Source organism: Suncus etruscus, chromosome 1, assembly GCF_024139225.1.
Source record: "Suncus etruscus isolate mSunEtr1 chromosome 1, mSunEtr1.pri.cur, whole genome shotgun sequence".
Classification (NCBI taxonomy): domain Eukaryota; kingdom Metazoa; phylum Chordata; class Mammalia; order Eulipotyphla; family Soricidae; genus Suncus; species Suncus etruscus.
The window spans coordinates 156,368,425-156,381,827 of record NC_064848.1 but is presented as its reverse complement, the minus strand read 5'-3'; the positions used below and the strand labels follow the sequence as shown (position 1 = coordinate 156,381,827).

The 13,403-nt window shown below is 46.1% G+C and overlaps 1 non-coding gene across 1 annotated transcript; it reads right to left on the bottom strand.

The window, feature by feature from the left end:
* Positions 1-12,152: 12,152 nt before the first annotated feature.
* Positions 12,153-12,314, bottom strand: LOC126027162 (U1 spliceosomal RNA). Its single transcript, XR_007502216.1, has one exon. It is a non-coding gene; the product is annotated as a U1 spliceosomal RNA (small nuclear RNA).
* Positions 12,315-13,403: the final 1,089 nt, after the last annotated feature.

The window sequence follows — 13,403 nt, the reverse complement described above, 5'->3', positions numbered from 1 at the left end:
AACCAGGGTCTGTTCCAGGTAGTCTGCATGCAAGGCAAATGCCCTACTGCTGTGCTATCACTTCAGTCTCCTATTTATTTATTTATTTATTTTTATTTTTATTTTTTTTTTGGTCTTTGGGTCACACTCGGCAGTGCTCAGGGATTACTCCTGGCTCTCTGCTAAGAAATCACTCCTGACAGGCTCGGGGGACCATATGGGATGCCGGGATTCAAACCATCATCCTTCTGTATGCAAGGCAAATGCCCCACCTCCATGCTATCTATCCGGCCCCTCTTTTATTTTATTTTATTTTATTTTGGTTTTTGGGTCACACTCGGCAGTGTCCAGGGACTATGCCTGGCTCTACACTCAAAAATCGATCGCCCCTGGCAGGTTCGGGGAATCATATAGGATGCCGGGATTTGAACCATCGTCCTTCTGCATGCAAGGGAAAGGCCCTACCTCCGTGCTATTTCTCCGGCCCCTAATTTATCATTTTTTTTGAGGCAGCATTTTGAAACACTCCTGGTGGTGTTCAGGGGCTACCCTCCCCCCCCCCCTTTTTTTGGTTCTTGGGCCACACTTAGTGGTGCTTACTCCTATCTCTGCACAGAGGCAGATAGGAGATAAATAGGAGGCTTTAGTCTCCTTTATTCATTTTTTTTGGCCACATCCATTTGATGCTCAGGGGTTAGTAGTCTCCTTTAGTACTCAGGAAACTATATGGATTTCTGGGGATGAAACCTAGGTTTGCTGCATGCAAGGCAAGTGCCCTACCTGCTGTACTATCTGGCTCCTGAACTGTCAATCCTTCTGAACAGCGGGATCTAATGTCTATATTACAAAGAATTCCCAGCTGCAGATGGAGACTTACTAAAAGAGGGGCCAGTTAAGCACCAGTCAAAGAAGTGTGGTGATTTAGACCAGGTTGGGAGTGATGGAGACATCAAAATAAGGGTGGATTCATGATCTTGTAGGGCAGTAGGCATGGAGGAACTGGGCGTGGGGAGGGAAGAGAGCAGTAGCTGCAGGGAAATGAAGTTAATCTGGGAAGACTGAGGAGGAATTCTGTTATGGCTACAGTGAATTGGGCAAGGAGGGGTGTTGAGAAGAGGGTTCGAAATGCCAGTCTAAATCTGGGAGATATAGTATGAAGTTAAAGTCTTGCTTTGCAGAGGTTGCCCCTATTTAGATCCCCAGATATGCATAGAGTCCCTGGAGTCCCACGAAGAGTGAAAAGTGACCCCTGAGTACAGAGCCAGGAGTCAACTCTGCATACTACTACTGTGACTCAAAAAATCCTAAATAAATAAAGTGAATTTATGAATGAGGTCAAGGGGTGGATTTGGCCCATGGAGGATTTGGCCCAAGGAGAGCGAGCAGTCAGGCTGAGGGGATTACAGGGACTGGTCAGGCACTGTTTAGCTGTTTAATTGAAAGGAGCAGAGGAAGCCAGTGACAACCCAGAGAGCAGGTGGGCACAGAGATGTGACATTTGTGCTCTGCATGCTCTGGTTTTCTGATTTAACTCCTCAAGCACTGCTGGGAGTGATCTTTGAGCATTGAACAGCTGCTGGGTGCTTGCTGGGGTCACCCTCCAAAATCATACAAAACACAAAAGTAAAAAACAAAACCCCAAAGAAGCCAAGTTTCTCAGCACCTTAGTTTACACATTTCCCAGTAACATCCAGCCTGTGGGTACAGGTGCAAAGTGCAAGATTTGTTCAAGGCTGGGACAGATCAGTCCAAGAAGAGGTGTGTTAGTTAGGTGATCTCGCTGTGAAAGCTGAAGAAGGAGGGAAGGGATGGCCGGAGATCTTGTGAGGGACAAGAAAGACTAGGGAGGAAATTCTAGAGAGGACAGTGGGCAGGAGAATACTTCATATTACAATTTCTTTCGTTTTGGGACCACACTCAGCAGGACTCACAGGCTCTGAGCACTCCTAGCGAGGCTCAGGGGACTGTGTAACCACACATCTTCCTTCCTGTTGTCGTTGCTCAGAAATGGCTTCAGCTAAACAGGACTTTTTCTGTAAAAGGTTTAATAGAACCAAAACAGGTAGGAAGGGGCTCCTCAGAAGCCCAGACAGCCATTATTACAATCGCTAATATCACTCCCACCAATAACCCTCCACCCATCACTCCCTACCAATAGTCTCCCTCAATAATTCTCCACACCCACACAGTATTCTGGCAAGGGTTCTTATGATCCCAGGGTAACTGCTTCTCAATTTTGACACCAGAGTTTCTTTTTTTTTTTTTTTTTTTTGTGGTTTTTGGGTCACACCCGGCAGTGCTCAGGGGTTACTCCTGGCTTCATGCTCAGAAATTGCTCCTGGCAGGCACGGGGGACCATATGGGACGCCGGGATTCGAACCGATGACCTTCTGCATGAAAGGCAAACGCCTTACCTCCATGCTATCTCTCCGGCCCATGACACCAGAGTTTCTACTTGAGAGGACCCTTTGCTTTTAAAGTGACAGACCCGGGGCCCGGAGAGATAGCACAGTGGCGTTTGTCTTGCAAGCAGCCGATCCAGGACCAAAGGTGGTTGGTTCAAATCCCGGTGTCCCATATGGTCCCCCGTGCCTGCCAGGAGCTATTTCTGAGCAGACAGCCAGGAGTAACCCCTGAGCACCACCGGGTGTGGCCCCAAAACAAAAACAAAAACAAAAATAAAAAAATAAAGTGACAGACCCCTTATCAGGATCCATCTCCAAGAGGACTATATGAGGTGACAGGGATTGATCCCTGGTCAGTTGTGAGCAAAACAAGAGCCCTACCCATTTACTATCTCTTGGACTTAAATTCTATTTATTTATTCTATATTATTTTTATTTTTATATTTTTTTGATTTTGGGGTCCCACCTGGCAGTGCTCAGGGGTTACTCCTGGTTCTGCGCTCAGAAATTACTCCTGGCAGGCTTGGGAGACCATATGAGATGCTGGGGATTGTACCTGGGTCTGTCCCAGGTTGGCTGTGTGCAAAGCAAATGCCTTACTCCTGTGCTGTGGCTCTGGCCCCTAACTTCTAGTTATTTTTAATTAAAAAATTTTTTTTTTGCTCTGGAAGTTTCAGACCCAGAGGCCTCAGATGCAAAACCATAAACCAAAAACTAAAACACTGTTCTATAGCTGAAGTACAGTCTCAGCCAAAATCACAATATTACTTTATTACTTAATGATTCATTCGTTTTGGGTCACATATTTTGGTGTTCAGGGGATACAGTACTCCTGGCTCTGATCTTAGGAGTGAGTCCTGGTGGTTGCTGGGGCAGAGATCTTAGACTCGTGTGTGTGTGTGTGTGTGTGTGTGTGTGTGTGTGTGTGTGTGTGTGTGTGTGTGTGTGTGTGTAGGGCTTACTCCTGGCTCTGTGCATTACTCTGGGCAGTGCTCAGGTCACCATATATGGTGATGAGAACAAACCCCAGTCAGTCTCATGCAACACAGGTGTACTTCCTGTTATTTTATTGCTCCATTCCTAACTTAAGTCCGTTTTATATCTCTAGTCCTTTTTTTTACCTTCTCTTTCTTTCTTTCTTTCTTTTTCTTTCTTTCTTTCTTTCTTTCTTTCTTTCTTTCTTTCTTTCTTTCTTTCTTTCTTTCTTTCTTTCTTTCTTTCTTTCTTTCTTTCTTTCTTTCTTTCTTTCTTTCTTTCTTTCTTTCTTTCTCTCTCTCTCTCTCTCTCTCTCTCTCTCTCTCTCTCCCTCCCTCCCTCCCTCCCTCCCTCCCTCCCTCTTTCTCTCTCTCTCTCTTTCTTTCTTTCTTTCTTTCTTTCTTTCTTTCTTTCTTTCTTTCTTTCTTTCTTTCTTTCTTTCTTTCTTTCTTTCTTTCTTTCTTTCTTTCTTTCTTTCTTTCTTTCTTTCTTTCTTTCTTTCTTCTTTGTTTTTGGTGGGGTCCACACCTAACAGATACTGTGGATTACTCTGGACAGTGTTTGGGCGATCATATATGCTGGGAATTGAACCTGATACTCCAGCCTGCTGAGTAGATACCCAGGCCCTATTCCTCTTATTTTGTGCCTCCTTGTCCTGTCCCTTCCCTACTCCTTTCTCTCTGGCTTCTCTGTTCCATCTTTCCTTCAGCTAGGTGGCTTCCCACGAAGGCATTCCCCTCATCACCTACTTGAGCTCATCACTCATCAAGGCTTGAACCCTATGAACAGTCAGTTCCTGTTTAAATGTCCTTTCACACTTTTGTGTATATGCATCATCAATAGTTCTATAACCTGTTTGTTCTATAACCTGATATTCAATATGATCAACACTTCTTAAAGAAATAGAGGGGGATCAGTTCAATAGTATAGCAGGTAGGGCCTCTGCCTTGCAGACACCCCACTGGGACTCCATTGCCTACACCCCATATACGCCCCTGAGCACACCATGAGTAATTGTTATTGTCATGAGTAATTGCATTGTCAGGAGTAACCCCAGAAAATAGATGGGTGTGACCCCAAAACAAAAAACAATAACCCCTAAAACGGCTGCTCAGGGTTTGCTCCTGACTCTGATCCTGGATCACTCTTGGTGAGAGGTAAGTAGACCGTATGTGGTGTTGGGGTCTGAACTGGAGTCGGGCAGGCGCCTTACCCGCTGTCCCATCTTTCCAGTCCTCACAAGGCTTATTTCCCCAATTCATCGCCCATGCACGAGCCTGATTACTCAGAGCTGCGACATCCTGTGATGTGATGCCCCTAGTCACGCGGGAATTTGGAGGCAGGCCTGGACCTTCGAACTCCCAGGGCTGCAGTACTCCTGATCGCCGCACGATGGTGCTGTCGGAACCTAATCTCGTCCTCTCCCAGCTCGTGTTCCGAAGATGCGGCCCGGTTGGCTCTGAAAACCTGCTGAATTCAGCCTGCTCCCCATTGGGAACCTCGGGGCCCTCTGGGCTCAGCAGCCAGTTTCAGGAACCCTGAGTCAGGGCAGTTTCTGTCACCTGCCACCTCCCAGAGCCAGAGCCTTACTTCCCCTTTCTCTTTGGTCATTCTAACTGCACCCCCTTTCTCGTTGGCTTGCTCATTCTTGTAGCTCCAGGGAGCCTTTCAGGTTAGGTAAGGCATGTAGACATCTGTGAAGATGTTGTTTGTTCATCCACTACCTACCCCTTTCTTCTCAATGAGAGCCCTCATGGTATCCAGCTTCCCATTTTCTCTTTTATTTATGTCTGGAGGGCACATCGAGTGGTGCCTGGGGACCATGCAAGACCATGAGGGACCCCTCATGCAAAGCATGTGCTCCTGACCTCTGAGCCATTTCCCCTGATCCCAGCTTCCCTTGGTGCTGGGGTGCAGATGTATGATTCTAATCTGATCTGGGGTCCGGAGGGAATGTGAGCTGTGAGATTTCTAATAAAATTTTTCTTTGCTGATAAATACACATGAAGCCTTTGGGAAAGAAATTCACCTCCCAGATATTTATATATTTGCTTTCTTTTTTGGATTTTGAGTTACATTTGGCTATTGTTCAGGAGCTACTCCCAGCTCAGGGGTCATTCTTTTTTTGTTTGTTTGTTTTTTTTGTTTTTTTTTTTTTTGTTTTTTTTTTTGGACCACACCCGGCGGTGCTCAGGGGTTACTCCTGGCTGTCTGCTCAAAAATAGCTCCTGGCAGGCACGGGGGACCATATGGGACACGGGGATTCCAACCAACCACTTTTGGTCGTGGATCGGCTGCTTGCAATGCAAACGCTGCTGTGCTATCTCTCCGGGCCCCTCAGGGGTCATTCTTGATAATGTTCTGGGACCATTCTATGCCCGGGATGGAACCTGAGTCTCCTGTATGCAAAACATTTGCTTCAGCCCTTTAAATAATTTCTCTGACCCAACTCTGGAGAATGTAATGATATCATGGTACCACTGAGTCAGTCAACCCAGAATTTTTTCTGCTCTTGTCACATAATTAATATATAATTAATGTTTTTGTTTCGCAGTTACTGCTTGCAGTGAAAAACATCCTGGCCAGTCTATCCTCTAGATTCCCTGGGAATTTCTGAAATGTGATTTCTGTCACCTCTTTCTGTGAGGCTATAATTTTCTTTTGTTTAAAGAAGGAGAGGTTGGAGTCAGAGAGATAGTACAGCGGTAGGGCGTTTGCCTTGCACATGGCCAACTCAGGAAAGACCCCAGTTCAATTCCGTCCCTCCCATATGGTACCCCAAGCCTACCAAGAGTGATTTCTGAGCCAAGAGCCAGGAGTAACTCCTGAGCACCACTGGGTGCCCCCCCTAGAAAACACAAAACAAAACAAAACAAAGAGAGGGGAACAGGAAGGAGTAGAGAGATAGTACAGGGATTAGGTCATTTGCCTTGCACGTGGCCAATCCAGTTTGGGTGTCTCAAACATTGCCAGGAGTGATCTCTGAGCACAAAGTCAGAAATGGTTTATGAGTAGTACTGGTTGTGACCCTGAAACCCAAAACAAGCAAACAAAAAATTAAAAAAGGAGAGAACCAAAAAGATAGCTCTCTGGCTGACTTGTTAATTTAATTTAATTTTTTTGGTTTTTGGGCCACACTCGGCAGTGCTCAGGGGTTACTCCTGGCTCTGTGCTCAGAAATTGCTCCTGGCTTGGGGGACCATATGGGATGGCGGGATTTGAAACACCATTCATCTTGGATCAACTGTATGCAAGGCAAATGCCCTACCACTCTGCTATCGCTCTGGTCCCAATTTTATTTTTTTTACTTTATTTATTGATTGATTGGTTTTTGGGCCACACCCAGCAGTGCTCAGGGGTTACCCCTGGCTCTGCACTCAGAAATAGCCCGTCACAGGCTGGGGGACCATACGGGATACCGAAATTGAACCCAAGTTCATCCCAGGTTGGCCACATGCAAGGTCAACATGCTGTTGTTCTGCCCTCCTCTTTTTTGTGCTATCTTTTTCTTTAATGTCATAACACATATATTTTTTATTATGGCAAAAAACATACACACCCACACACAAATAACCTATTAACCATTTTTTTTTTTGTGGTTTTTGGGTCACACCCAGCAGTGCTCAGGGGTGATTCCTGGCTCCAGGCTCAGAAATTGCTCCTGGCAGGCACGGGGGGACCATATGGGATGCCGGGATTTGAACCGATGACCTCCTGCATGAAAGGCAAATGCCTTACCTCCATGCTATCTCTCCGGCCCCACCATTTTCTAATTTACAGCTCAGTGCTGTATTTTTACATTTATTTATTTATTTATTTATTTATTTATTTATTTATTTATTTATTTAGGTTTTGGGGCCACACCCGGCAGCGCTCAGGGATTGCTCCTGGCTCAGCACTCAAAAATAGCTCCTAGCAGGCTCAGGGAACTATATGGGATGCTGGGGAATCAAACCTGGGTTCACCCTGGGTCATCCCAGGTCGGCTGAGTACAAAGCAAATACCCTACTCCCTGTGCGATTGCTCCAGCCCCCAACTCAGTACTGTTTTTGTTTTGTTTTGGGGGGTCACACCCAGCAGCCCTCAGGGGTGCTCTATGCTCTATGCTCAGAAATCGCTCCTGGCAGGCTCGAGGGATCATATGGGATGCCAGGATTCAAACCCCCAACCTTCTGCATGCAAGGCAAACACCTTTCCTCCATACTATCTCTCCAGCCCCCGAGCTCAGTACTGTTAAGAACACTCAGGTTGCAGCTGGATTGATGGCTCAGTGGTAGGGCATTTGCCTTGCACATGGCTGATCTAGGACGGACCCAGTTTGATCCCCCAGCATCCCATATGGTTCCCTGAGCCAGGAGCAATTTCTGAGCATAAAGCCAGGAGGCCCAAAAACAAAAAACAAACAAACAAAAAAAAACAACACTCAGCTTGTTCTTAGCTTGAGAGATGGCCCAATGAACTGAGTACATACTTTGCATTCAGTATACCTCAATTATTAGAAGGGAATATTAAAATGTAAGTTTAGAATGAACTGCTGATTTGCTTAGATAGAAGGAATGCTCGGAGCTAACACAATCTCTGGAACCACGTGATCCTGTCAGGACTCATGAGAGTGACCCCAAGCACTGAGGCAAAAGTTGTTTTTGTGGGGCCGGGCGGTGGCGCTAAAGGTAAGGTGCCTGCCTTGCCTGTGCTAGCCTTGGACGGACCGCGGTTCGATCCCCCCCGTGTCCCATATGGTCCCCAAGCCAGGAGCAACTTCTGAGCACATAGCCAGGAGTAACCCCTGAGCATTACCGGGTGTGGCCCAAAAAACCAAAAAAAAAAAAAAGTTGTTTTTGTTGTACATTCAGGTGTAGACTGAAAACAGCAAAGAAACAAAACTTTCAAAATCCAAACAAAATTCCCTTTGCCTGGCAACCTTTACCACCATTCATCTCCAGCATTCTTTGATCAGTTTAGACTAATATCCATTCAACAATAACCTCATTGTGCTTCCATCCCCGTCTCTGACAGCCACCTTTCTACTTCTATTTTTTTCTTGTTATTGTTCTATGACCTAGAGCAGCACAACTGACTGTAGTACACCAGGGATCACACATTTTCTTCTGGTGCTGAGGGTCCCAAACAGCAGAATTTCCACATACATCTGGAACACTGGGGATCTGAACTTCTGGTCACACAGACTATTCACTCATAAAGGAGAGTAACTTCGTTTTTTGGTTGCACTTAAGTGGTGCCTAGGGGCTACTCTTGCCTCTGTGGTTGGTGGTCCCTCTTGGCCGGCAGACTGTGTAGTACTCCCACATGCGATGCATGTACTCAGCCTCCTGAGTGATCTCTGGGTCCAGGAAAAGGGATTTTGTTATTTCTGTTCTTTGTTTTGACCACAGCAGGCAGTGCTCAGGCCTTACTTCAACTCTGCTCTGGATTCACTCCCAGTGTTGCTCAGGGGATCATGCAGTGCTTGGGATTGAACCTGGGTCTTCACATGTGTACTAATCCTTAGAGCCATCTGTGCAATCCCCAAGGAAAGTGACTTTGAGCATATTATATATTGCAGAAACTTCAGAGTCTGGATATGTTATGGCTGGGAAGAAGGGTGCCTGCCACATGTGATGAATGGTCTTCAGCCAACACAAGTGTAATCTAGCCTTTTCTGTGACTGAGAATGCTAGAACATGAGTAAAGTTTTCTGTCTCAGCTGTTTTCTTCTTCATAAATAGTGTGTCAATGTCCATTGGGTATTGTATGTGTGTATTTGTGTGTGTGTGTGTGTGTGTGTGTGTGTGTGTTTGTTGCTGTAGTCTGAGCCCAGGGCCTCACACATGCCAGGCATGTATCCTACCGATGAACCACTTCATGACCCCTGGAATTTTCTCTCTTCTCTTGAAAGGTAGGGCTTGGGGTCCTGACTCTCAAGCAGGAAGTAAGAAGGCAGTAGCAACTTATCTGATGACACCAGCCTGGAAATATGATTGGGGTTTACTTTCTGGCCCTCGGGGCCAAGGTGGGGAATGTCTTCTTTTTTTTTTCTTTTTTCTTTTTTTTTTGGCTTTTGGGCCACACCCGGCGTTGCTCAGGGTTACTCCTGGCTGTCTGCTCAGAAATAGCTCCTGGCAGGCACAGGGGGGGACCACATGAGACACCGGGACTCGAACCAACCACCTTTGGTCCTGTATCGGCTGCTTGCAAGGCAAACGCCGCTGGGCTATCTCTCCGGGCCCGGGAATGTCTTCTTTTTAAAGCTGAGACAGACTTACAAACTACAAGCTACAAAACTGCACAGACCTCCTGGAATCATCTAATCCCTCCAGATAGGAAAACTGAGGCCTTGTTGGATCCAGTTTAGTATCTGATTAGCTCTGACTGTACCGCCCCCTGCTGGCACTTAATGTTAAACTTGATTCTCAACATCCCCCTGGGGTAAAACTGCTCCATTCATATCGTCTGGGGGATGGGGCGTGTGTGGTTTAAATACTGACTTGAGAGCTATTTAGGAAGCCAAGGAGGCTGAAGCAGTGGCATATTCTCATGCCACCCTCTTAGTTAAGCCTGGTTGAGCAGTCTGGGGAGTTTTCCTCATGGGCTGCCCTTTCTGTCTTGGAAGCCAAGGTAGGTTGGTGTTCTGTCTGGGCCCTCAGTATGGTGACCTTGATTGTTTCTGGGGCAACAGCTGAAGAATGGGCAGTCCTTAGTTCCTGCCACCCACAATACTCTTGTGTCTTTTCTGGAGAGTGTGCTTGTGTGCCCAGGTTTATATTCCCAAACTCATATTTGAGGATGTAGCATCGCCTGTCTCTGAAACCAGAGTTTTCTCTATAGGTGTCAGGAAAAACCTCATCTGATTTACCAAACACACAGGATAGAAACACCAGGAAAATTTCTAAGACTGTCTTTTTTAAATCATGACAATCTCATGAGGAACTCTTTGATCTTTATTTTTGGGTCATACCCAGTAAGGTTTATGGGGTAGCAGTTATCTTCTGGTCCTCCAAGCAGGCATTTGTTACCAGGGCATAGCTTTGTGGGTTTTTTATTTTGGGGAGGGTCATGCCAAGCAGTCCTTAGGAGTTACTTCTGCCTCTGTGCTTAGGGATCTTTCCTGGTGAGGCTCAGGGGATTATATAGGGTGCCTGAAATTGAACCTGGGTTGGCCATGTGCAAGGAAAACGTCTTACTCATTATTGCTCCAGCCTGTTTTCTTTGGGGGAGGGCACATCCAGTGATGCTCAGGACTTATTCTTGGCTCTGTGCTCAAGGATCATAACTGGGAGAGATTGGCTATAGGATACAGGATATAGAATATCACATAGGATACAGGGGTGAAATCCAGTTTGGCCATATGCAAGGCAAGCATCATACCCACTATACTATTTCTTCACTCCCGTTTTGTGCCTTTTTTTTTGGGGGGGGGGCACATTCGGCAGTGCTCAGGGGTTACTCCTGGCTGTCTGCTCAGAAATAGCTCCTGGCAGGCACGGGGGGGGGGGGGGCATATGGGACACCAGGATTCGAACCAACCACCTTTGGTTCTAGATCGGCTGCTTGCAAGGCAAATGCCGCTGTGCTATCTCTCCGGGCCCCGTTTTGTACCTTTTTAACTTCCTTACTGGGGTTCCAGAGGATTAGTTTGTCAGGATTGTAAACTGGAAATATGTCAGCATCATCTTGGTGCAGCACTGGGGTTTCAGCACACAGCTCAACTTTGTCAGACAAGCATTCTAAGCTGTGGAGTCCCACCCTACTCTGAGCTATTGTTAGTGCCTTGTTTTATAGATGGGAAAATGGTGACTTGTCTAGGATCTGGTGGCTAGTGAGTGGTGGGTGTTGGTTGCAGGCTCAAGGGTACAGGACCTGAGTCATGGAGCTGAGGGCCTGCCTGGGCTCCTGTGGGAGGCTCATGCTTGGAAGTTTCCTTTGTTTCACCAAGAGCATTCACATGGTGAATGAATTTACAGGGTGTGTCTGCATGGCAGAGGTTAAGATCTAATCACCACCATCCTCAACATCCACAACATTAGTAGTAGTCTACACTTGGGGCTGGAGCACTTTGCTTTGCTTCTAGTGATCTTAGATTCTATCCACCACACCCCATAATCCCCCCAAACAATGGGAGCCACCCTGAGCACCCCTTGGGAATAATTCCCAAGCACTTCCACAACATTAAAAAAAATGAAAAGTAGCAATCACTCACTGGATGCTGCAATTTATTCTCCAAGTTAACCCCGCAGCATATTCTCAATCATCTAAGAAGACACTGAAAACTCAAAGTAGCAAAAAATTGGAATTGGAACCCAAGTCTGTCAGATAACAAAGTTCTCTTTCTTGTCATATCACCAAATTTTTGTTTGTTTTGTTTTATATTACATATACATATATATAAATATATATATAAAAGTTGAGAGTCGTGAGCGATAGCACAGTTGTTAAAGCTCTTGCTTTGCATGTGTCCAACCTGAATTCAATCACTGGCATCCCATATGGTCTCCTGAGTACCATCAGGAGTGACACCTGAGTGCAGAGCCAGGTGTGACTCAAAAAAAAAAAATTGAGGTCTGGATGATGAGATAATGCAGCAGGTAGGGCATTTGCCTTGCACATGGCTGACCCAGTCTCCGCTCCTGGCACCCCAGACAGTCTCCAGAGTCCTGCCAGGAGTGATCCTGAAGATAGGGCCAGGAGTAAGCTCTGAGCACTTTAGACTGTGGTCCCAAAATAAAATTAAAAAAAGTTGAGGTGAAATTATCAATGTTAACATTCAAAGTATTCCATTCAGTGTTCCCCTCCTCCCAGGGGAGAGCGCAAACGCACCCCCTCCACCGCAAATTATGCAGTCGAGTTTCCCACATTTGGGGAAATCGCAGGGGTCAGCACATCCGGAGTGCAATGGATAAGCCTCGCCCTGGGGAAACCACCTTCGTGATCATGATATCTCCCCTGCCAGGTAAGTATCCACTCAGTAGTTTTGAATCCATTTGCAATGTTGTGCAACTCCCTCCATCTCATTCCCTGACGTTTTCATCCTTCCTGAAGGAGACCTCACCCACCAAACATTTCCTCCTCTCAGTCTCTGTTCCTTAGAGATCTATCTGTGTCCATGGGCTTAACTGACTGAGATAGTTTCCAGAAATAGAATCACACAAACCTGTGTCGTTTTTATTTCCTTGGGCCACACCCGGTGATGCTCAGGGGTTACTTCTGGCTATGCACTCAGAAATCGCTCCTGGCTTGGGGGACCATATGGGCCACCAGGGGATTTAACTGAGGTCCGTCCTAGGTTAGTGCGTGTAAGGCAGATGCCATAAGGCTTTCGCCACTGCTATGGCTCCTTTCTTCTTTTTTTTTTTTTTGGTTTTTGGGTCACACCCGGCGGTGCTCAGGGGTTACTCCTGGCTGCCTGCTCAGAAATAGCTCCTGGCAGGCACGGGGGACCATATGGGACACCGGGATTCGAACCAACCACCTTTGGTCCTGGATCAGCTGCTTGCAAGGCAAACGCCACTGTGCTATCTCTCCCGGCCCTATGGCTCCTTTCATTACCGCTCCAGCCCCACCTGTGTCTTTTTTGAAATTCAGTGGTGGGTGATCTTCATTCTTTTTCAGGCCCAGATAATATTCCATTGCAAGTACAGTTTGTTTATGCATTTGTCTACTGTTGGATATCTTAGGTGTTTCTACCTTTTCTGTTGTTTGTGTAGAAGCACTTTCCTGTTTTCAACCATTTGGGATCTCCACCTAGTATTAGAGTTGAGTCATATGGCAATTCTATTTTTAGCCTTTTGAAAAACTATTATTCTGTTTCCCACAGTGGCTGAACCATTTAATATTCATACCAGTAATGTATAAGGGCTCCAATTTCTCCATATTCTCAACAATACTTGCTTTATTTATTTATTTATTTTTGATTTTTGGGTCATACCCAGCAATGCTCAGATGTTATTCTTGGCTTTGCATTCAGGAATTATTCCTGGCAGTGCTCAGGGGAAAATAGGAGATGGAATGGGTTGAGCATAACTCATTCGTGTGCAAGGCAAATGCCCT